General features: G+C 35.6%; 1 long non-coding RNA gene across 2 annotated transcripts in view; it reads right to left on the reverse strand.

Annotated features, from left to right (window-relative positions):
* Nucleotides 1-25,904, reverse strand: part of LOC309840595 — a 147,921-nt gene that overhangs the window by 17,780 nt on the left and 104,237 nt on the right. For both annotated transcript variants that reach the window (XR_014298688.1, XR_014298689.1), the window contains exon 3: nt 2,582-2,684. This is a non-coding gene — a long non-coding RNA (uncharacterized lncRNA). The remainder of the gene's footprint in view (nt 1-2,581; nt 2,685-25,904) is intronic.

Genomic DNA, 25,904 nt, shown 5'->3' on the forward strand with positions numbered 1-25,904 from the left:
ACTGTACATTTGGAGATTAATTATAACATTTTCCTGGAGAAGACAGAAAAGTGTTGAGGCAGGGAAACTTTTTTTTATACTCCACAAAAATATTACATGGTCAAATCATCTCTCTGAATTACACATGGAATGTTTTAAGTGCTACTATTGATTTTGTCCTTTGTTTTGAAGGAGTAATATCCTAAATTTCAGATGAATAAATTGAAGTTTTCAATGTTTGAACTTTTTAAAAACACAGAGTTGGGCATTTACCAAACTGGGAATTACACCAAGATTTATCTGACTCACATACACACACACACACACACACACACACACACACATTCTTTACTATGGAAAGTTTAAAATATATGCAAAATAAAGCTAGAATCTGTAGTAACTGCCCATGTACTTGTACATACTTGAAAAGTTATTGATATTTTGCCATTATTGTCCTATCCTTTCCTCCAACCATCTGTAACCTCCACACAATTAGTTTTGTTTTTGTTTTTTTTTAATATAATTTTTTATTTTTTATAAACATATATTTTTATCCCCAGGGGTACAGGTCTGTGAATCACCAGGTTTACATACTTCACAGCACTCACCAAAGCACATACCCTCCCCAATGTCCATAACCCCACCCCCCTTCTCCCAAACCCCCTCCCCCCAGCAACCCTCAGTTTGTTTTGTGAGATTAAGAGTCACTTATGGTTAGTTTTTAATCACAGTTACACACTGAGCAGATGTATACTGGACAATTATAAGTTTTTAACATTTTAGTATGAGTCGAAGTTGAATATCTGTATTGTAGTCTGGAAAGTACATGAAGATTCTTGATGCCCAGGAAACTGAGTGAAGCATCAGTAATGTTGTTTAACAGGGCTTTGTTACACAAGTGGCATCCTATCTCCAACAACAAGGTAGAGATCTATCAGTAGACATTATTTATTTTACACAGTTTATTCAGAAGAGATCATAATCTTAATATGGCTCAATGTGAGAATGCATGACATATTTACTTACATTCATTCCTAAACTACATATAAGGATAATTTCTACTGAGCTTAACTGGCAAATTATTTTAATTCAAAGACACGCTAGTAGATGAAATAATTTCAAATAATTTACAGCCTGAAGTTCACAATGCTCATTTATGAATACACCTACATTTTCATCTCTTATATCCATAGCCAACCATTTTCTTCTCAATCTAGGACTCCATTTCTTCTCTAAGCATAAAGTATACATTTAAAATCTGGGAAAAGTCCCCTAATACACTTAATCCAGTTTTTCTCTAATATTTTTCTCAGTCGTTATGAGACTTGGGAATACATTTAAGTATCACGCCAAACCAAGCAACTGGGTATTATAACCATCCCTGTTTTAGTAATGAAAAAAACCCACAAAATTTAGAAAGGCACATAACCTAATCAAGGTCACACAGCTACCTTATATAGAGACAGCTAACCAAATCAAGTGTCCCTAAAATCAAAGCTCTTGTTAGCTTGCCTACTAAATTTTGTTTTGTTTTTTTCTTTCATTTTTGGTCCCAATCAACTATTAAATCATACAGAATCAAGTTCTAAAACTTTCTCTCACTTGTGCCCTAACCTCTATTCCTATAGCAACTGTTCTAGTCCAGACCAACACCATCCTTCCCTGAACCAAACTCATAAACTCCTAAATGGTACCCCTGCTTCTGTTTTCTTTCCCTTCTAACTGTCCTAAAAATGGCCAGTGATTATTTTTTCTAAGCTATAGCTCTGATCATGTCATACTCCTGCTGAAAAAGTGTGACTCCCCCTTGCCTACTGAATAAAATCAATAGCCTTCAGAATAAAATCCAGTATCCCGTATTATGGCTTTCATAGTCCTTCTTGATCTGGCCACTACAATCTTCCTTCACTCCCTTTTTATTTCAGAGTTCCCAGCCTTTTCTAGTCAGTCTCCATCTGTAAATGGTTTGTCATTTGCCCACTGACTGCCGTAATGCTGAGGAAGAGGCTCAATTGTGGACTCTTTTAGACCTAGATTGTTCTGACTCTAAAGCTGCCTGAAGATTGGGTCCAAACAGGAGATTTAAGAAATAATGTTAGGCCCTCTGTTCTGTCTGGGTTTGTTCCTCCTATTTAGTATCTAAATCAAAATAGGTCTGTACTGCAAGGAATATTTGCTTTCTGAACCACCCCTCCATCTCACATTTTTTTTTTTTCCTCCAACAGGTATTCATATCCTGCTGTTAAAGAAGCTTCAACTGTATTTCTCATGAATCAGTTTCTCAGTATTTACTGTGCTAAGGATGAGAACTCTCTCTGTTTACCCTGAGTAATATTTCCAAGTTGCTGTCCTCCCTTTTGGTACTCCTGCTGAAGAGATCATATACATCTCAATAGTCCTTAAAAATTTAGTTAACTGCTAATATCTTCTTCTGACCATTTCATGTCAGGCAACACCAGGAAAACAACCCCAATACTCAGCAATAAAGCCAAATAACACCCAATATGTGCTTATTTTGTTTTGTTTTTATTGTTTGTTTTGATAAAATACTCAAGTAACTTATCTCTGAGCAAGAAGAAGCAAAACTGGTATTGAAACATACCTTTCACAAAATTTCCATTCCTTCTTTGCTTTGTTATATCTGTGCCATTACATCCTATTGTGTATTGTTTATATTTGAATGCATCAGAATAGGGAGTTGAGGCCTGAAAAAGGCAAAGAGATATTTATTCTCTTATGAAAAGTTCCATCTCCCTGTGGAAAGTCTCTTTCCCTAAAGCAAACCTTTCTGATAGTGAGACTTTCTCATGTTTGTCAACCTATTTCAGCAACATTTTATGGTACAGTGTAGACAACACATTTCCCTAATATGCAGAAAAGTATAACTCTAGGACAATGTTAACTTAGTAGTAACTCTTAATGCGTAGGCTATGGGATTTACTACTGATGGCACAGACTGTTTTTCATTAAATTTAAGTAATACTCACTTTGACCACCATAATAGATAGGACTAACAATCCATATTTTCTAGTTACATGTGCAAATGTCACTTGTTTTTTAATGGAACTAGAGGATGCTAGTCATTTCATTTCACAACTGAGTGCTATGGAACTGGTATGCCTAATGACATCCTGACAAGGCAAGTAGGAATATGTATAAAGAGTTTGAAGTATTCCCTGGAAATTTTGGAAGTTAAATAAGCTATTCTTCCTAATTATTTTTTTAAAACACTGCTAGAACTCAATTTTCCTATCTAAAGGAGAATAATAAACCCTATTCTGTAAGGTTTATGGAAAACCAAATGCTATCAAAATTAATAAATAATTAGTATTTAATAGTTGCTAAAAAATGATCACTACAATTATTTCATGTGATTATTCTTCAAGAGCAGAGCTCCAAAATCACCGCTTTTCCATCAGAGGACTTGTGCAAATTTAGCCAGATTTGGTCATAAAGTTGGAAATTATGCAGAGAGGAGGCATATATCATATTCACCTACTGTATTCTCATAGCCTTGGTGATCACATTACAGTGCTTATAATCATAGCACTTTGGAATATGAAAGATATGGAAAAGGAGATTTAGTCTAATTCATCTACAGTTACATAGTGAGCAAGCAGCACAAATAGAACCAGAACCCTTGTTGTCTGACTGCCAACATTTTATACATTATATTGAGAATATGTCATACTTCGTGCAAAGCTTTTTCACTAAAAATTCTTTTCAAATAATCCTTAAAATTACACCTTTAATAACTCTAGCTTGTATATATACACATGTTTGCTAGGATTTGGGGATCAATTTCTCCTTAGTATTTAGGGAAGAAGTAGAAAGCTAAGGGGGCCTCCTCCTAACACAGTAAGCCCAGGAACCTCACATAGTTTGGTGAAAGCCCTGGGAGACTCCCATATCAAATGTCCTACTCCTTTTGACTTCTTAGAAGTACTCTATCTTGATTCTGACAGATTATCTTCTCTCTCTTTTCCATGTCAAGCCAAATGCCAACAATTCAAGGCAGTGGTGGACTGTATGAAATTATAGGAATCACAAAAAATAAATAAATAAAAATAGGTAACCATTTATTAAAAAGTATTTGTCTCAAGTGTTCCAGCCACTTCTGTCACCAAAAATTTCTCACTTGTCAGTTTTCCACTTGTGATGGTTAGTTTTATGTGTCAACTTGACCAGATCATGAAGTGCTCAGGTATTTGGCTAGATCTCACTTCTGGATTTGTCTATGAGGGTATTTCCGGGTAAAATTAGTACTGGTGGACTCTGTAAAGTGATTCGCCCTCCCAATATGGGCAGCTATCACCCAATCCAATGAGGGCCTGAACAGAACAAATAGACAGAATATGGAAGAACTGAGCTTTTCCTGCCTGTCTGTTTGATCTGGAACACCAATCTTCTCTTGCCATCAGTACTCCTGGTTCTCAGGTCTTCAGACCCAGACTGGAATCTACATCATTGACTCCCCTCGTTCTCAGCCTTTGGACTTGGACTAAATTATACCACCAACTTTCCTGGCTTTCTAGTTTACAGAGAGCAGATTGTGGAACTTTGTAGCCTCCATAATTGCAAGAGTCAATTCTTTATAATAAATATTTTCCTGTGTACATTCTTTTGGTTCTGTTTCTCTAGAGAAACCTACACCCTCTCCTATACTTTGTCCAGGATTTCCTCTATGTGATTGTGTTTTCCCAATAGTTATTCACCAGATTATTGCAATAAATTCTTCTTACTAGTCTTTCTCTTACCTTTGCTTTCTCATTTCATCACTTCCGAACTGTACTCTGTATTTCTGCTATGTGTCCTTTCTAACATACAAGCATGTCAAATGGTTTAGTGGCCTACTATGCTTCTAGGACAAAGTCCGCATGTTTTGTATAACTGATGTAACGCTCCTGCTATCTGATCTTTATCAGTTAAGCCACTCTCTTCTCAAACTCTAATAGATATTTTATCTGAAAATAACATAAGCGGGATGAGGCATCTTGTTTATTGACTACACAATTTTAAGTACTGCTATCTTACTTCTCTTCAGTAGACTGAGACACGGACTCAATAACTGACTCAGCCATGTAAAGGGAGCCTGGTTCCCAAAGGGCTAACTCATTAAAGTAACACATACATTTGACTCCCAGTCACAACTAATTTTTATTTATCACTAAAGTTTAAATTTGATGTGAGAAGAGGTTAATAAAAAATTTACCTAACCTACACAATAAAAGAGATATACCAACACTAAAATGCATTAAATTGATTATAAACTAGGTAAACAGAAATATCTATATAAATCTATAATACATATAAACTAGGTTATAGCGTGATCATAATCATTAATAACAATTAGGTTCAGGCTATGCACAGATAAACTGTATGGCATATTTTATTGCTAAAATTTTTCAATGAAAGAGGGGTTTAATGACATTATCATCAAAGCGAAGCATCTCTGGGATTAGGATATAAAAATCCAAAGGAAATTTGGCTTGCTTGGAGTAGGAATAACTCACATAGCTTTTCTGGACTCTAGATGAACTGGAACAAAATATTCCATTTCTTTGTGTTATATTTATAAAATGATATTCTGATATGCTACCAGCTTTCCAGGTACCTAAATACTGGTAAAAGAAAACTTTTTGAAAGAACTCAAACAGTACTGAAAAGGAAAAAACCTGACTGTCTTATTCTCCTATTTTCATGTTTCTTTGATTCAAAATACTTTGGAACCATTAACAATAACAAGAACAACAAAATCCTTAATCCTAAAGGATGAGAAACAGATTTGGATTGTAGGCAATCAATTAATATTTCGACACAATAAAATTCTGCATGAATGGACAGTTACCAAAATGACCTCTTTCATTTCTCTCATCTTTCTCAAGGTCAGGGGCTTATTTTTATTTGTTCTTCCAATTTGTTGGCAGAGCCCTTAGAAAGCCTTTGGAAACAATGGAAAAAAATTTTTTTAAGATTTTATTTATTTACTCATTTATTTGACAGAGAGAGAGATCACCAGTAGGCAGAGAGAAAGGGGGAAGCAGGCTTCCCCGCCGAGGAGAGAGCCCAATATGGAACCCGGTCCCAGAACTCTGAGATCATGACCTGAGCTGAAGGCAGAGGCTTAACCCACTGAGCCACCCAGGCGCCCCGAAACAATGGAATATTGTTCAGGCTAAGCATGAGGAAAATGTGAATGATGTTATGTAGTAACAGTTTACATAGTAAACTAATGATCATTTACTGCATTGAACACCATGCAATTCATTTTCCTAGGAAAATGGAGAAACCAGTGTGGAAACTTCCTGGTCGGGTGAAAGCTTTCCTGAATAGTTCATGAGTGTCAAGTGACATCAGTGTTTTCATCTTTCACCTTCAGCACACTTTTTAAAAAGATTTTATCTATTTATTTGACAAAGAGAGAGAGAGAAAGCGAGTACATGAGCAGTGGGGAGGAGCAAGAGAAGAGGGAGAAGCAGACTCCCTGCTGAGCAGGAAGTTCAGTGGAGGACACCATCCCAGGACCCTGGGATCATAAACTGAGTGGAAGGCAGACAATTAACCTAAAGAGCCACCCAGGTACCCTATCTCCAGGATACTTTTTAAGAAACAATGAACACTCAAAACTCATTATTGTACCTCCTGGAATTACTGATATTAAACTTCTCCTAGTCAGTTAACAAATGTTTTCCTCACACACCTATTCTTTCACACATTCAACAAATATCTGCCAAGCAACACTCATCCTCAGCACACAAGTTGAAGTTTACACATTTGGTGTAAAGAATTAAAAGTAATGTTGCTGAGTTTCTGCTACTAACTAGTATTAATGGTGTTATACAGAGTATGTCATGACAGTAAGCAGTAGGAGCCAAATTTATTTCTAGACTGAACAACAATCCAGGTGAACAAGAATAGCAGAAGAGAACAGAAACCCAGGACTGTTAGATCATGAAAATTAAGAAGTCACTCTTGGGTGAATAGAAAAATTACCATTTTGTTAATTTCCTTACAGAGAAGCGAAGAATTTACAGAAAGTAATTGATCAGGACAGCAAATATCAGAGTTTGTGCAATTTGCAAATAGAAATATAAATAAGAATATTGCAAAACCTTTACAGTTGGTGAGGGCCAAGACTTGTAAGCAATACAGAAGAGCATCAGCACACTTTGAAAGGAGAGAACTTTATACAAGGCCAAAATATTGGCTAAAAAATGTCACTTCTAGCAAAAGAAGCTGTAAGCTTCTACACAGATGCTATGTATGCTCCCCACATTGATACATAAATCAGTATTTTTAACCTAGTATTTTTACCTAACTTGAATATAGCTCAGCGGATTTGATTAATGGGAAAGAGATCTCAGATTATCCCAAAAGACAATTAGTCTGGAACAAATTCACAGTTATGAGAGGCAGATTGATTGTGACACGGTCACTTCCCTAGCCCTGATCACACTTATAATCATGCCTAATTGTAGATGAACCTCTTATATGCACATGGTGGGGTTGGCAGGTGTTAGGCAGGGGAACAATGTGCTGCTGACATACGGTTTATACTCCATAAATGGTAGATTTAGAAAATATATTTGAAGCTATTTTATAACTATCTGGAATCATCTGATCTATTGATCAGTGGTCTATCTATCCACAAGTCTTTATGCTCTAGTTTACATTCTGAAGCTTCTAATAGGACACTTAAATTTTTTTTAAATTTTAGTCTATCAGTTCACTGTTGTCTCCAATTGTTTTGTATTGTATAACAAAAGGTCACACACAGCAGTCAAACACAAAAACTGGTGAGAGAAGAAATTAACTAAGATTCAACCCCTCAAATTTGCCTTCAAATTTTCTATTAACTTATCAAAAAAAAACACTAAACTTTATTTTTTTAGAGCATTTTAGGCTTATGGAAAAATTGAGTGGAAGGTAGAGATTTCCCAGATATCTCTTCCCCACACATGCATAGTTTTCCCCCATTATCTACCTTTCTCAGTAGAATGGTATGTTTTCACTAAGGATGGACCTACATTGATGATATCGTAATTGCCCAAAGTTTGTAGTTTACCTCCTTGAGTTGTAAATTCTCTGGTTTTGGACAAATGTATAATGACATATATCCATCATTTTAATGTTATACAGAATATTTTCACTGCCTTAAATTCCTCTGCGCTCTGCCTGCTCATCTCTCCACCCTTCCCACCCTGGAAACCACTTATCTTTTCATTGTCTGTATTGTTTCGTCTTTTCCAAGATGCCCTAATACCAAACAGCATGTAGCCTTTTCCGACTAGCTTCTCTCACTTAGTAATATGCATTTATAGTTCCTCCATGTCTTTTCATGCTTTGATACCTCATTTCTTTTTAGTGCTGATGAATATTCTTTAAGTGAAAAATATGAAAAAGTAACCCCAGATACCCATAAAAATAACTAAATAGATCGTCTTAGTGGATCTTGACAGGCTTGCTGAAAATGTAGAAAACTGACTTAAATAAAATAAGATTTTCAACAACTACCTTAACAGAGCCCATTTAAACTCAAAGAAAAACCACAGATCTACAAGCATGCATGAAGGGAATGACCTCCGAGGTCATGCAATCCATTCATTAGCTACTGAATATTGTGCTCTACATTGCTTCACAATTTATTTTGTCCATCTGGTTTATCATGTTAGACAATATGAAAAGATGCAGGATAAAATGGCCTTCAGAGAGTATAATCAGCAATATTATTAGCTACACCAAGGTTGGCTCAATGACAAGTTCATACAAATTACTAGCCCATCATTCAATGGCTGCAGAGAGTTCACAGAGAGAGAGTGTCCTCGGAGACATCCAGTTGTCTTCATAGATGAGAGCTAATTTTTCTCTCATGATTTTTAAAAAGCTTAGATAAGAATATGCAGTACGCAAAGAAAAAATTTTAATTTGGGGAAAATCAATTTAGAAAGACAGATGTGTACCCAGCTGGTAATTCTTTGCCTCTTCCCTAATCTTTAGTAATCCCTTTTAAAAGTTTCATAGTTTTCTGGATAATAGTGGATCTCGAAATATCTGTCTCAATATTAGAAATGTAAATTTCCCATAAATGTAATATTGCTACTCTATCTCTGCGAAATGTTCCTGGGATGAACTGTTATCCTATCTTCTCGTATCCAGTAGTATACTGATGGAATAAGCATGAATTTTAGAGTTTGCTCAAGCCTCAGGTCCTTCACTGATTTTGGTGTCACTTTGAGTCATTTAGTGTCTCTAGACTTAGTTTTCCCTTTATCCTCCTACAAAAATATAAAATAAAAATATATTAATTGGAAATGTGTTTAGTGACATGTAGTAACAACAAGATATTATAGACTTAAGCAAAACGGTGAATGTCCTCACAGGGAATACAAGAAATAAGCAAAACCATAAATTCCTTGAAACCAAAATAAAACTATGAAGGTATCTGAAAAAAAAAACAGAAAAGAATGTCTGGATGTCTTCTTTGCAGAAATGTCTGTTCATGTCCTCTGCCCATTTCTTGATTGGATTATTTGTTCTTTGGGTGTTGAGGTTGATAAGTTCTTTATAGATTTTGGATATTAGCCCTTTATCTGATATGTTGTTTGGAAATATCTTCTCCCACTCAGTTAGTTGTCTTTTGGTTTTGTTAACTCTTCCCTTTGCTGTGCAAAAGCTTTTTTTTTTTATTAATTTTTTATTTTTTATAAACATATATTTTTATCCCCAGGGGTACAGGTCTGTGAATCGCCAGGTTTACACACTTCACAGCACTCACCCAAGCACATACCCTCCCCAATGTCCATAATCCCACCCCCTTCTCCCAAACCCCCTCCCCCCAGCAACCCTCAGTTTGTTTTGTGAGATTAAGAGTCACTTATGGTTTGTCTCCCTCCCAATCCCATCTTGTTTCATTGATTCTTCTCGTACCCACTTAAGCACCCATGTTGCATCACCACTTCCTCATATCAGGGAGATCATATGATAGTTGTCTTTCTCTGCTTGACTTATTTCGCTAAGCATGATACACTCTAGTTCCATCCATGTTGTCGCAAATGGCAAGATTTCATTTCTTTTGATGGCTGCATAGTATTCCATTGTGTATATATACCACATCTTCTTGATCCATTCATCTGTTGATGGACATCTAGGTTCTTTCCATAGTTTGGCTATTGTGGACATTGCTGCTATAAACATTCGGGTGCACGTGCCCCTTTGGATCACTACGTTTGTATCTTCAGGGTAAATACCCAATAGTGCAATTGCTGGGTCATAGGGCAGTTCTATTTTCAACATTTTGAGGAACCTCCATGTTGTTTTCCAGAGTGGCTGCACCAGCTTGCATTCCCACCAACAGTGTAGGAGGGTTCCCCTTTCTCCGCATCCTCACCAGCATCTGTCATTTCCTGACTTGTTGATTTTAGCCATTCTGACTGGTGTGAGGTGATATCGCATTGTGGTTTTGATTTGTATTTCCCTGATGCCGAGTGATATGGAGCACTTTTTCATGTGTCTGTTGGCCATCTGGATGTCTTCTTTGCAGAAATGTCTGTTCATGTCCTCTGCCCATTTCTTGATTGGATTATTTGTTTTCTGGGTGTTGAGTTTGCTAAGTTCTTTATAGATTCTGGACACTAGTCCTTTATCTGATATGTCGTTTGCAAATATCTTCTCCCATTCTGTCAGTTGTCTTTTGATTTTGTTAACTGTTTCCTTTGCTGTGCAAAAGCTTTTGATCTTGATGAAATCCCAATAGTTCATTTTTTCCCTTGCTTCCCTTGCCTTTTGCGTTGCAACATCTTCCTTGGAACAATGCTGTGCAAAAGCTTTTGATCTGATGAAGCCCCAATAGTTCATTTTTGCCCTTGCTTCCCTTGCTTTTGGCGATGTTCCTAGAAGAAGCTGCTGCGGCTGAAGTTGAAGAGGTTGTTGTCTGTGTTCTCCTCAAGGATTTTGATGGATTCCTTTCTCACACTGAGGTCCTTCTTCCATTTTGAGTCTATTTTCATGTGTGATGCAAGGAAATGGTCCAGTTTCATTTTTCTGCATGTGGCTGTCCAATTTTCCCAACACCATTTATTGAAAAGGCTGTTTTTTTTCCACTGGACATTCTTTTCTGCTTTGTCAAAGATTAGTTGACCATAGGTTAGAGGGTCTATTTCTGGGCTCTCTATTCTGTTCCATTGATATATGTGTCTGTTTTTGTGCCAGTACCATACTGTCTTGATGATGACAGCTTTGTAATAGAGCTTGAAGTCTGGGATTGTGATGCCACCAACCTTGGCTTTCTTTTTCAATATTACTCTGGCTATTCGAGGTCTTTTCTGGTTCCATACAAATTTTAGGGTTATTTGTTCCATTTCTTTGAAAAAATTGATGGGATTTTGATAGAGATTGCATTGAATGTGTAGTTTGCTTTAGATAGCAGAGACATTTTCACAATATTTGTTCTTCTAATTTATGAGCATGGAACATCTTTCCATTTCTTTGTGTCTTCCTCAATTTCTTTCATTGAGTATTTTATCGTTTTCTGAGTACAGATTCTTTGCCTCTTTGGTTAGGTTTATTCCTAAGTATCTTATGGTATTGGGTGCGATTGTAAATGAGATTGACTCCTTAATTTCTCTTTCTTCTGTCTTCTTGTTGGTGTATAGAAATGCAACTGATTTCTGTGCACTGATTTTATATCCTGATATATTTCTGAATTCCTGTACAAGTTCTAGCAGATTTGGAGTGGAGTCTTTTGGGTTTTACACATAAAGTATCATATTGTCTGCAAAGTGTGAGAGTTTGACTTCTTCTTTGCCAATTTGGATGCCTTTAATTTCTTTTTGTTGTCTGATGCTGAAACTGCCTGAAATTTAAACATATGGCCAGCGCTGGCTTCAAGGAAGGCTCAGAAATCACAGAACATGATTGTCCTTGACTATGACCAATCATGACACATCATGAAACTGAACATAATCGAGAAGGAACTTATGTGTACATTAGTAGCAGTAGATGGCACTTATAGACTTTGTGGAGTTGTTGTGAGGATTAAATGATGAAATCTATATTTGATAATATTCAAAGTAAATGTTAAATAAATGTCAGCTCCATAATCTTCCTTACAGCTGTGTGCCTACCTCATTCTACCATATTTTAGATTATAAATTACTCTCTGAGGACAGAAACCATATTGAATTAATCCACAGACAACAAATACTACCTAAAATGGTGAACCTGGAAGCCACATCTTGGGATCTAGTACATATTAGTAAAGCTTCTAACTTCTGTGGTCATTATTATGTATTACTATATGTTGACATTTATCTGAAAACGCTCAAATTATACTTCATCTTTAGAGGCCTAAGACTACAGAGATTCTTCTCAGAGCTTTGCAGGTTATGAATCTTTATGTATTACTTGAAAAAAATATACTAAGTATTTGCTCAGTCATACAGTCAATTCTCAATGATACTTGTCATGATTAGACTTTTTTTAAAAAAAGATCTTTAAATACACTAATTTTTTGTTTCTTGCTGGACTAATAATGCAGTGGACTTTATGTTATCCCCTTCTTTTTTTTTTAATGTTTTATTTGAGACAGAGAGAGAGAAGACAAGTGGAGAGGAGGGTCAGAGAAATAGGGAGAGGCAGACTCTGCTGAGCAGGGAACCTGACAAGGGGCTTGCCCAGGACCCTGAGATCATGACCTAAGCTGAAAGCTTAACTGACTGAGCCACCCTTGGACCTCACGTTCCTTCCTTCTAGTATCATTTCATATTTATGAGGTACTTAAGGAAAAATTACCAAGTCTATATATGATAGTTATTAATGTAATGAATTATAATTCACTATTTATATCTTCAGGATAATAAATATTATCACTGTTTTTAAGTATTTTTAATCTTAGAATAAACCCCAAGCAAGAAATAAGCAAAACCATAAATTCCTTGAAACCAAAATAAAACTATGAAGGTATCTGAAAAAATATGGCAAGCATCAAAATATAGCAAATGAATTTGAAATACACAAATGTTAGTCATTGTAAGCGCCGCCCATTCCACAGAAATGTCTGAGACATCATTCACATTGAAGCAGTATATTCTAGGAAAAACTGGTCAGCACAACATTATATAGATTTGTTTTTGTTGTTGTTTTGCTTTGTTTTTGCATGGCTCCTAGAACCTTTTGTACATTCATATGCAGTGCATCTCAAGAAGAAGATATGGCATACAGTGTTTCTCAAAATTACTCCATCAAAGAACTCTTATACAAACAAATGCACAGGACTAGTGCTTAGACTAAGAAACACATTTTGAAGAATAACAACTGAAAAACTGTGCAGAAACACTCCTCCCTGGAAGACTTTGTTCACACTACTAACAAAAAGGGCGCCATTTTCAATTACAGCTCTAAGCAAAAGGGTTGCTTCTAGACAAAAAGGGACTTAAATCCCATTATGTGGATCAACAATATGGAATGAAGTAGCACAGGAACAGAACATCTGATCTTGTAGAGAAAATGCACACCCTGGAGTTTAGAGAAATTGCTTTTCTAGTAGAGGGCAGAGGTTGCAATAGCATGGTGCTGTTACCAAGGGTAATAAGTAGTGAGAACTGTCTGCAGTATAATCCCTGAAGTGAGGAATAGGCCTTTACATATAGAGCAGGAACATAAGAGACAAGAGTACACATTTTCTAGGTTCCAGATATACAGACACAGATACAGACCAAACTAAAATTAATTCTTTACCCATCACAGTTAAGACATGTTAGAGACAACAACCAGAGCCCACTGTTGTGTACTATTGTCATTTTAATTCATTATACATTATTTGAATAACATGGTTTATATATTTCTTAATGCAAAATGTGGATTTAAATATTCTTATAAATTCTCTGACTATTCTCATACCATATACCATAAACATCCTCTAGAAATTGCCATAGTACATTGATGATGTTCTTACTTAGATATTGGATGAGAGAATCTTGAAATCCACCTGTGAAAAACCTAACAGAGGATCCCACAGAATTCTGTGTTATTTTAAATACTGCATCAATTCCTATTTAGAAAAGAATTTCTCATTAGAAAAAATATGTATGGTTCTAACTTTGATATTTCTTTCCCTCTATAATCCATAAAATTCACTAGGATAGAAACTTCATGGTGTCATGGATTTTTGCTCTGCTCTTTTCCAAGTAGCTAGAACAAAGGGGTTCAGCAAGTTTTTGTTTAATGGTTAAATTAATAAAATTTCAATCATGTACTTGTTAGCAAATAAACACAGAGACAAGCACACCCACACTCAACCAACCAAGGAATTCCTGCTTTTTGGGTTCCTTATCTTCTAGGTCTCTGGATAAGTGCCTGCAGTTCACAGCCTGTGTTAAACCGTGTCATATGCAAATGTTTAGCAATTTGGGAGAAATGCCAAACACGATTTATGAGAAAAGAAAAAGCTATTTGCTTCCAGAGAAAACACCTTTTATATTTACTCAATTTAAATTTAGGTAATCTCAAGTAAACAAATTCTGGTAAATTTCTTATAAACACAAAAGGCAATTAACAAATGTTAATTAGTGAGTTGATGACAATTATCAGACAAAGCACAAAACTTAATGTAAATTCAGTATTCCTCTTAAAGTAAGCTTTAAAGAAGAGGTGATCTCCAGAGCTATCAATTCAAAATGAATTGTGAGGTAAAAACAGGAGATTTCTCATGATATGAATTAGAGATTCTCATTCTTGGAATTGCTTTAGATGTTACTTAAAACATCAATTCCCATGACATGCTCAAGTTCTGAGTGCAGCATCCTTGATAAATAAGCCACTGGAGGGGCCCCTTGGTGGCTCCGTGAGTTAAAGCCTCTGCCTTCAGCTCAGGTCATGATCCTGAAGTTCTGGGATTGAGCCCCGCATGGGGCTCTCTGGTCAGCAGGGAGCCTGCTTCCTCCTCTCTCTCTCTGCCTGCCTCTCTGACTACTTTGATCTCTGTCAAATAAATAAATAAAATCTTTAAAAAAAAATAAATAAGCCACTGGATTTCTGTCCAAACACTGTGTTTGAAAGGTTATTGAGTCAAATGTTACTTAAAAGTTTCTACCTCAGTTATTGGACTGAGCTTCTCTCTTTAAAAAAAAATATAAAAGATTTTATTTATTTGTTTGTTTGTTTTAGAGAGGGAAAGAGAACATGCTCAGTGGGGGCAGGGGGAAAGAGAGGGAGAGAATCTCAAGTAGACTCCATTGGATCCCATAGCACAAGATCACTACCCAAGCTGAAACCAAGAGTTGGATGCTCAACCTACTAATCCACCTGGATGCCCCCTGGACTACATACTTAACAGTCAGCTCCAAGGTGGAAAATTCTTTAAGAAAGTCACCTGATAAAATTCTTTCTGTTTGTGCTACAAATAATGTGATCTCACACATAGTCATGTTTTTTTCTCTCAGAATGCTACAATTAATTAATTTGTTAAACTTTACTTTTTATATCAGTCATAAAATATTCTGATGACCAAATAATGAAAAAAAGAAAAAAAGTGAGAGAATTATTTACTTCTAAGAGATCCCTGGTCTTCAAAATAGTCCAGACAGACCATAAATCAAACGCTGTGACACTTTCTACTGAAACCTTTATGTCCCTGAAATAAGTGTTAAAAATAATTCAGATAATTCATATTCACTCTAATGCAAACATCCTTTATATATTCACATTTTAAGCTTAAGTAGTTAGTAGTAACAACTATCATACTCCAAAAGAAACTCCTAAAAATGGAGATAATAAATACTAGTTGTAAATATAAATGAAATTTTTAAAAATAAATACTAATTGATGAAATAATCTAATCATCAAAGAAGCCAGGAATCTCTTAAGGAAAAGAAAAGCAAAGACACCAATGGGTTTTACATCCTGGGTTACTCATGTGAAGAAAATCACTAAATTATGGAATTTTATGATTGAAAGGGCATTTGGACATAGGTGATCCAGTCTACCTTCAATGAAATGGCTTAAATCCTACCTGTAATCTACCTGATCACCTAGCATGTGTTTATAAACAGCATCTATTCTAGAGTGATAAGATGATCACTAAAACACAAGCAAGAAAGGGTCAAACTGCATATTAAAGATGCATCAAAGGTCAGAGGCACTGAATCAAAAGTGGTGGAACAAAGGGAAACTTTAGTACAAATCTTGTAAGAGGCATCTAGCTAAAAAACTGACCTAACAATTTTTTTTGTTTTAAATTCTCAATGTTTATTTGAACATATGAAATGAATGAACATGTTTCAGAAAATTCTTTATAGAATTAGGTACTAGTATATTGTTTTTATTCCCACTAGATTACTTTCTAAAGCAATTATTTTCAGGTAAAAATGAGTTTTTGAAAGTAATAAGAATGTTGCATAAAATGACAAACCTACCAGAAATTATTTTTCAAATCTAAGAGACACTTCTTTTTTTTTTTTTTAAAGATTTTATTTATTTGACAGAGAGAGACCACAAGTAGGCAGAGAGGCAGGCAGAGAGGGAGGGAAGCAGGCTCCCTGCTGAGCAGAGAGCCCAATGCAGGGCTTGATCCCAGGTCCCTGAGATCATGACCTGAGCCGAAGGCAGAGGCTTTAACCCACTGAGCCACCCAGGCGCCCCTAAGAGACACTTCTTAAATGTACTTCCTAAGCCATGAAATCATCTGGCCATATACACACACATGTATGTGCACGCACATGCATACAACACTAATGCATTCTGACAATTATACAGGATAAGACTATAATATTAAGAGGAAAATTTAAAATACCCTATAAAAAATTGTAACTTAAAGCAGTTGTAGGATGTCCTAAAAACATTAAAGTATGATTATTCAGGGCCTTTTTCTTTGTACTCTGACTCTAGGAGAATACCACCCCTGTTTTTTTTTAACATTTTCTTGCTCTTAGGTCATTTTAAAGCAATAATAAGGATTAAAAAGTAAAGAAAATTTTTAAAAAGCAAGAACAAAATAAAACTAGATTAATTTAGAGGTATATAAAACAACAAGAAGTGCATTGTCAAGTTGGTAGACTAAAGGATGACTAAAGATGTTATATGTATACATATTTGTCATTATATGTAAATAGAGAGAGAGAACACAGAGCCCAATGCAGGGTTCCATCTGACAATTCCGAGATTATGACCTGCACTGAAACTAAGAATGTGATGTCTAACTGACTGCACCATCCAGACACCCTAGAAAAGCTCAATTCTTGAAACTGGAATAAAGTTATCCTGCATTATCAGTGCCAGAAGTCACCAGGCAGAAGTAAATAAAAATCTTTTCTGGGGCAAGTTATAAATACCCTTGGTCTTGAGTTATTTCCATATTTAATCTATAAATGTCATCCCATGACATATAATCAAAGATAAGCTGGAACAAAGGAAACTGGAGAGATCAGAAACTTATCATTAAGTAATTTTTCTAGGTAATTGACTTTCCTATTAGGCAATCCCATTTGTTTCCCACAGGTCCATATTTTCATTATCCTTCCTGACACAACGGACCTTACCTGATACTATGTATTAAAGTGTTAATAAATAAATTCCTACTTTCCTGGGGGATGAAACTACATTTTTGTTATAAGAGGAAAGACTTAGCATCCAGGTAAACTACCTAGCTGGGGTTAGAGATGGGCAGGCACCGGCTGGTAATTATATATTTTAGTCAATCTAGGAAGCTATTCTTCATGTAAACAGAAGTTTAAAATAAGCCTCCTTCTTGCCACAATTCACAGAAATTGCACAACTTAATAGAAAGGGAACAAAGCATGGAGTTTAAGAATAAATCTTTTGTGAGCAAATGGCTAGAGAAATTGACAATTTTTCAGCACATACTGGAAGCAAATACAATTCTTAAAAATACCGTATGCACATATTATAATTATAGAGGATGAAGAAAGAGATATTTATATTTTACTGAGAGGATAAAGACCCTGATATAAGAAAACCATATTCTAGCAAAATGTGAGAAAAACAAATACACAGTGGTAGTAGAAAAGAAATAGCTGAGCTTATAGTACAGAAGGGGACTCCAGACTGGAAAAAAAGAGAAAATTCCCGAGCCACAGTAAATATTTCTTATAAAATTTTACTGATGAAAGTATGATAAGCCTTGTCTTTGATTTTCATAGTGTTCTTAGAATTAATTGCAAAATTAAATTACTTCAGGGAAAACACAAGAAACCTGTTAACTATATATTTCTATTCTCTCTCATCCTCTATGTCTTTGCTTTCATATATTACATATATGTAAGGATAAGACATTAGCTAGTCACAAAAGGACAAATACTGTATGATTCCACTTACATGAGTTACCTAGTCAAATCCACAGACAGAAAATGGAACAGTGTTTTAGTTTTAGTTTTGCCAGATGAAAAGGGTTCTGGAGATGGAGAGTGGTGATGGTTACACAAGCAATGTGAATAGACTTACTGCCACTCAACTGTACACTTAAAAATAGTTAAAATTCCAATTTTTACATGTATTTTACATTTTTTAAAATTTTATTTATTATTTTGGTGGGGATGGGGAAGAGGGATAGAGAGAATCTTAAGCAGGCTCCACACCCAGCACACAGGCCAACACCGGGCTCCATCTCACAACCCTGAGATCAGGACCTGAGCTGAAAACAAGAGTCAGATGCTTAACTGACTCAGCCCCCATTTTTTTTTTTAAAGAGGAAATGAGCACATATGTGAAGATTAAATATAACTACATATCCATACACTATTTCAGGGGATTTCCGGAGCTCCTGAGACTCAAATATTATCTCAAGGTTCCTAACTTCTGATGTTTAGAGATATTTTCCTATTTATACTAGCATAAAGCTCCACAACCAATTTATGTAATAAATAGTAGAATATGAAAGTATATGTTAAACAGAAGGGATGTAAAGAACAAATTAACCTTATTTATATACTTCTCTGGTCAATATGGAGATGTGTGTGGGTTCTTTTATGAAACTACTAAATTTAGACTATCAACTAAAAACAAGTATAAGAAACTGCAACTATATCCCCCCTGCTTCTTTAATTTAGTTACAAAATATTTAGTTTAGTCCCATCATCAGTTTCCAGGCTTGTTTTGTTCATTCACAAAACAAACTAGACACTGACGTCATGACCCTCGAATTAGAGCATAGAGAATGTTAATTAACAAGCAAACAACTGAATGCCATAGTAAGATGGTTTCAAAAAATTACAAGTTCTGTATATAACAGAGAAGAATGTGATAAGGAATGAGGGTGGAGTTTACTTTGGATCAAGTGATTGGGCAGAGACAATATTTGAACAAAGACCTAATCGATGAGAAAACCAGCTATGATATTATAATAACAAATACATATGTTGGTCTTTGTCCCTGGTTCCTGGCCAAAGCTCCTAAAATGTAATTCCTTAAGCAATAAAGATGCTAAAAGCATCTTTTGTTCTATTATTTGGTCTTTCACCTTGTTCCAGACACAGAACTCCTAAATACCTTGGAACTTTCCGAGTAATAGGAACATTTGTTTTTCTAAGAAGTTGATCCCAAGGCTTCTGGACAGCTTTAGGATGGGGGGTGGTCACCCCCCAAGACCAAGTCATAAGACCAAGTCATATTTAGAAGCTTAGATCTTTCAGCCCAATTCTCCAACCTCTGGAAAGTCGTGAGGAGCTGAAGATTAATAAATCTTGCCTCTGTGATGACACTTCCATAAAAATCCCTCAACTGTGGGGTTCAGAGTGCTCTGGTCAGTGAACACATCTATGTGTCCAGGGGCAGCACTACTGGGGAAGAAGGTCCTGTACTCGGGAACCTATTAGACCTCACCCTGTGTATCTCTTCATCTGGTCGTTCATTTGTATCTTTTTTTTTTTTTTTTAAGATTTAATTTTTTATTTGACAGACAGAGATCACAAGTAGGCAGAGAGGCAGGGGGGGTGGGAAGCATGCTCCCCACTGGGCAGAGCCCGATGTGGGGTTCGATCCCAGGACCCTGAGACCACGACATGACCTGGAGGCAGAGGCTTTAACCCACTGAGCCACCCAGGTGTCCCCATTTGTATCTTTTAAAATATCCTTAGCAACAGATCAGCCAACAGTCATTACATTGTTTTTCTGGGTTCCACAGCCACTCTAGGAAATGATCAAACCTGAGGAGGATATCTAAGTCTTTGACATCGATAAACCATAGTCTTCTCACTCAGCTTTGCACTCTAGGAGAAAGCTAGTCCATCTCCTCAGTTGGTATGTGGATACAGTTCCAAGATCAGATGAAATTTTTCACTTACAGAAAATTGTCAAGAATTGCTTTAGGTGGTAACACTACATACTACCAAGTAAGGCCCCTAAGTACACAACTCCATTTCAGAACCTGGGTTAGGGAATAAGAAGAAAAGAACAAAATTTGAACCCTATAGATTAAATTTCAAAGCTAAAGTTGCTTGGAAGAGAATTGTTCCCTTCTAAGCAGCATCTCTGCAGTGAATTCCCTGCACTTGAGAATCTTAGAGTCTTTCACTTCTGTCAGTATCTCGAGATTTACCTCTCAGAGACAGACTAACATTGACTAAGACTCTAAAAAACATGTTAAAATCTATTCAAACTTCAAAGGAAACGTCAGTAAAATATTAAATGCATTTACACCAAATTCCCCTTAGCCCTTTATATCAGAGTGAGAAAAGTGCAACTGTTATGAATTTTACATTTTAATTCATTAAGCCCCATTCTTTAACAAAAGGAAGATATTTTTTAAGCTTAATTAAGCTTGGATAGCTATGCAGGGCTCTGACAATTTTACTTTTGCATTTATACTTTGTGTATCAGGAGATTTTGAAGAAGAAAAAATCTCCATAGGACTCCTGGGAAGTCATTTTATATAATAATTTTCTTTAAAAAGAGCAAAATCTCAACAGGGCTAAAAAAAAATCTCAAAAATTATTATTAAATGATGGTAGAAGAGATATCCACCCTTGTCAAAAATTTGGGCGCACAAACACAAAGCAAATTCTGAAATGAAGAAGTCAGAAATCATATGCCTCTGCTAACATTTGGTTGGGGATTTAGCACAGAAGGAAGCCAAAGAACAAAACCATCAACATGACAATTAATTTTGTACAAAATGTTAATGACCCAATCAGTTACATGTGGAAACCATTTTGGAAATTCTGTCATGATTTAAAAATCAAGAAGTTAATCATCAAACCCTTGCTGGGTGACAGGCTGTCCTGGCAGAACAGCAAAAAGCTGCAGAGAGCCTTACATCACCAATCATCAATCATTATTAAAGCACACACATATACAAATATTTTGTGGCATTGAAGAGAGATATTGCAGCCAAATCCTTTCACTTTTTAGCAACAGGTGATGGGGAGAGAAAGAAATACTAATCTTCTTAAAAATCTACTTTGAACTAAGTAATACTAGACTTTAAGTAGCTTATTTTTTATACATTGGGTATTTCAAAGTTTTTTTTTTTTTAATTTATTTGACAGAGATCACAAGTAGGCAGAGAGGCAGGCAGAGAGAGAGAGGAGGAAGCAGGCTCCCTGCTGAGCAGAGAGCCCGATGTGGGGCTCGATCCCAGGACCTTGGGATCATGACCAGAGCTGAAGGCAGAGGCTTAACCCACTGAGCCACCCAGGTAAAAACCCGTGATATTTCAAAGTTTAATAGAATAACCTATATCAAACAGTCGTCTTCTAAAAAAATGACATGTAATTAAACATAATTATTTAATTTAGCAGAGGTTATATGATAATTTACAGTCTTAGCTATGAAGGGTTACACTTTTATCCTGAAATATTGGTTGATTGTTTTGGATATCAGCTAAAATATTAATTTCTTAGAGAAACTGCATTGTTGGCAGCAGATTAGAAAGAAGGAAAAAAAAAACAGTAAAGGAAGGGGCATCAAAATACAGGAAGGTCCCAAAACTTTGCTGAATCATTCACAGAAATTTAACTTTTAATAGATTATGTAGAATAAATCTACTTTTTTCTCATTTATCTATTTTACTGGAACTTAGTTGAAAATTCTGTAGACACAGAGCAAGCTGATCTTTAAGCTCCATTCCCAAATATCATATTTATATAGTTCTAACATGCATGGATCTGTCACCTTTTTCTTCTTCTTTGAAATATAAATAGCTATCTCTGAGTTCTCTCCCAATCAAATATTTCGAAAAGCAAAGCACAGTCCATAAAATTCAAATGATTCTGTTATGGCTACATTTTAGTCTAATTAAAATTACCAAAGAATAATAACTTCCCACATTTCCCCCCAATATATTAGTTAAGAAGTTATTTGATTTCCCACTATCCAACTCTAAACATGTTCCTGGTTTGGACCTCATATAAATAGTCAAGTTTTTAGAAGTCTCACTTTTTTGTTCAATAACTAATTTAGCAAATACAGGTTTTTTTAAAAAGTGAGAATTTAGAGACATAGCCTAGGACTGTCATGGACAAAATGAACTAGGCTTCTGTGTTTGAAGCCAATGAAAGTCCTGTAGGATGATTCTGTTCACCTGTGTCTTGTCACATAGTGCTTTAAAAAATTAATATTTATTTAATTTTTAATTCCAGTATAATTAACACACAGTGTTATAATAGTTTAGGTGTATAATATAGTGATTCAACAATTCTATACAATACACATTACTCAGTGTTCATCATAGTAAGTGTATTCTTAATCCCCTTCACCTATTTTACGCATCTTCTATTTAGCTCCCAGCCTCCCCACTTCCCCTCTGGTAACCACCAGTTTGTTCTCCATATTTAACAATCTGTTTTTATGTTTTTTTCTTTTGTTCATTTTTTTTTCTTAAGTTTAACATATGAGTAAATCATATGGTATTTGTCTTTTGCCGCCCAAATTATTTCACTTATACTTTCTAGATCCAACGATGTTGCTGCAAAAGGCAAGGTCTTTCTTTTTTATTTGCTACATAACTGCTTTACATCTTCTTAAATAGTTCATTGTTCTTTTTGCCTGATAAGCCTAATGCAGCCTTTAATACTTATTTCAAACTAATATTCTCACTTGTGTAGACTTCTTTGTGCTTGTTTATTTTTTGCACTATGATTCTACATCAATTCATACAGATTTCTGTCATAATAACTATCCCTTTAATAACAATTATTTATGGCAAAAATAATTTTCCCCTCAACTATGTTACATGAGGATAAAGATTATCTTCAGTGAGTAGCAAAAATATTGGCATATCTTGTGACCAAGAACTATTTCTTTTAACCATGCAGTCACAAGTGAGCATTCCATTCTGAAATTATTTTTGAGCCTCACATGAGGACATGCTCCCTAGCAGAGAAATAAATGCCTTTTAATTCACTTTTAATTAGTTATTTCTTTTCCTTCTCTGAACCACTGCATATGTCTTTCAGCCATCTACAATTATTAGGCCATCCTTTTGTGTAAAACCAAGATAAGAAACACTGTAGCAATTCTCATGAGCTCATTTCCAAAACATAAATATTACTATGTTCCCTAAACTTGAAAGAACAGAAAATACAATGCCTATCAAATGCGACAGAACATGAAACAGCATTGAATAACAAGAGTTACAGATATTGTGGAACATAATTGTTTTATTGGTCCCATGAAAATAAAACTTTCTCAAGTCTTTTTTCAAGATGGGAAACTTAAAAGCAGAAGTGAGCAAGGTGTACCGCCTTTATCTCCAAGGATCAAAAAACTTTATCACCTCAGATTGTGCTTTCCTCTTCTAACTCCAAGAAAGGGCCCAAATTTCTCCCTTAAGAAAGAACCTCCAACCTATGTTTCCATGTGCCACGACCAGTTTTTTAGAGCCTTGGGCCTCCAATTCTAAATAAAATCCATAGGATGTATCTTCCTAGGACAGAATAGAAAAGTATATTATTTCATTTGGAGCCACTATGGTTGAGTTAATCACATTTTGTGATATAGTCCATCCATTAAAACTCCAGACATAGAACATAAGGCCAAACTAGATTTGGGTTTGGATGTGGCTACTAGTTAGAGTCAGACCTACTAAGACCAGAGTCTGGAGTTAAGAGGATCATAAAAGAGGAAATGGAAGTGAGGGTCACTGGGGATCAATGTTACATGGTTTAAGTAAACTCAATGATTTAGTACAACGTAATGAGCAGTAAAGAAATAATATAATAGATCAATCTCAAACTTCAGTGACATGTGAATGCCTGGGAACATTAAGTAAATTTCTATACCTAATATTTGCTCCTCATAACATTAACTCATTATATATATATATATATATATATATATATACTAACTGAATAATGATTATAAAATTCATATTCCTTTGTGCAGATGAGGAAAATGAGACACAAACAATTTAAGTAACTTATGCAAAATATAATAGCTAGCAAATGCAATTCAAGCATGGGCAGCATGTTTCCAGAACCTGTGTAATCTGCTCTTATGCTTTGGCACAACTGGTCACACTGGTACGAATCTATTCTGATGTGCTCTTCCTGTAACTGACAGTGTGAGATTGACATCAGGTCCCTGGAAAGAAACAAATACTGCCTAATGTTAAAAAGAGGGGAAGAAAATTTGGAGGTGGGGAGAGAATCAGATTAAGAGAAAGGCCTTCAAAACCTAGCTATCAGATGGAATAAAAAAGAATGCATAACTGACTCTGTTTCTTAATAGATAATAACAGTTGACCCTTGTACAACGCAGGTTTGGACTATGCAGGTCCACCTGCAGGTGGTTTTTTTCCAGTAAATGCAGCCCAGTACTGTTTTCTCTTCCTTAAGATTTTCTTAGTAACATTTCTTTTCTCCAGCTTGTTTTATTGTAAGAATATAGTATATAATACACATAACCTAAAATACATGTTCATTGACTGGTTATGTTATCTGCAAGGCTTTTGGTCAACAGTAGACAGTTTGTAGTTAAGTTTTTGGTGAGTGAGCAATTACATGTGGATTTCTGACTGTGCAGGAGTCAGCACCCCAACTCCACATCATTCAAGGGTATGAAATGGCTAATTTTGCCACTGCACAAACCTGGGTTCAAAACATGAAATCTTGCCATTTGTGACAACATGGATGGAACTAGAGCGTATCATGCTTAGCGAAATAAGTCAAGCAGAGAAAGACAACTATCATATGATCTCCCTGATATGAGGAAGTGGTGATGCAACATGGGGGCTTAAGTGGGTAGGAGAAGAATAAATGAAACAAGATGGGATTGGGAGGGAGACAAACCATAAGTGACTCAATATCACAAAACAAACTGAGGGTTGCTGGGGGGAGTGGGTTCGGGAGAAGGGGGTGGGATTATGGACATTGGGGAGGGTATGTGCTTGGTGAGTGCTGTGAAGTGTGTAAACCTGGTGATTCACAGACCTGTACCCCTGGGGATAAAAATATATGTTTATAAAAAATAAAAAATAAAAAAAATAAATAATAATAAAAAATAAAAAAAACATGTATCTCGTAGTTCCTTGAGATCCAAGAAAAACAATTAAGTTTTAAATTCACTTTCCCAAATTCGAATACATAGATATCACCTACCTTTTAGAGTTGAGAAGATCTATATAGAATTTATTTTAAATACCTTTTAAATTAAGTTTTTTTTTTTAAAAAAGAACAGTTTCTCCCTTCAAAACTATTGTCATCATTATAGTTCCACGAGATGAAATAAGAAACTGTCTTAACGTGAACTCAAATTTTCATTAACATTCAAAGATGCATGTCAAGAGGGGAGTGCAAAACGTTAAATTCCACAGCTTTGAAGTTCAAGAACAGATCAATAACGGCACTCATTTGAGTGCCCATTTATTCAAAACAGAAAACAAAGGTAATTATCACTTACATTGATGCAGCTCTAAAACAGAATTCAGATCTGACTCAAACCTCAGAGTCAATGTCCTGCTTACATAGATGAGGTTACAT

This window comes from Mustela nivalis (assembly GCF_964662115.1).
Source record: "Mustela nivalis genome assembly, chromosome: 9".
Lineage (NCBI taxonomy): Eukaryota > Metazoa > Chordata > Mammalia > Carnivora > Mustelidae > Mustela > Mustela nivalis.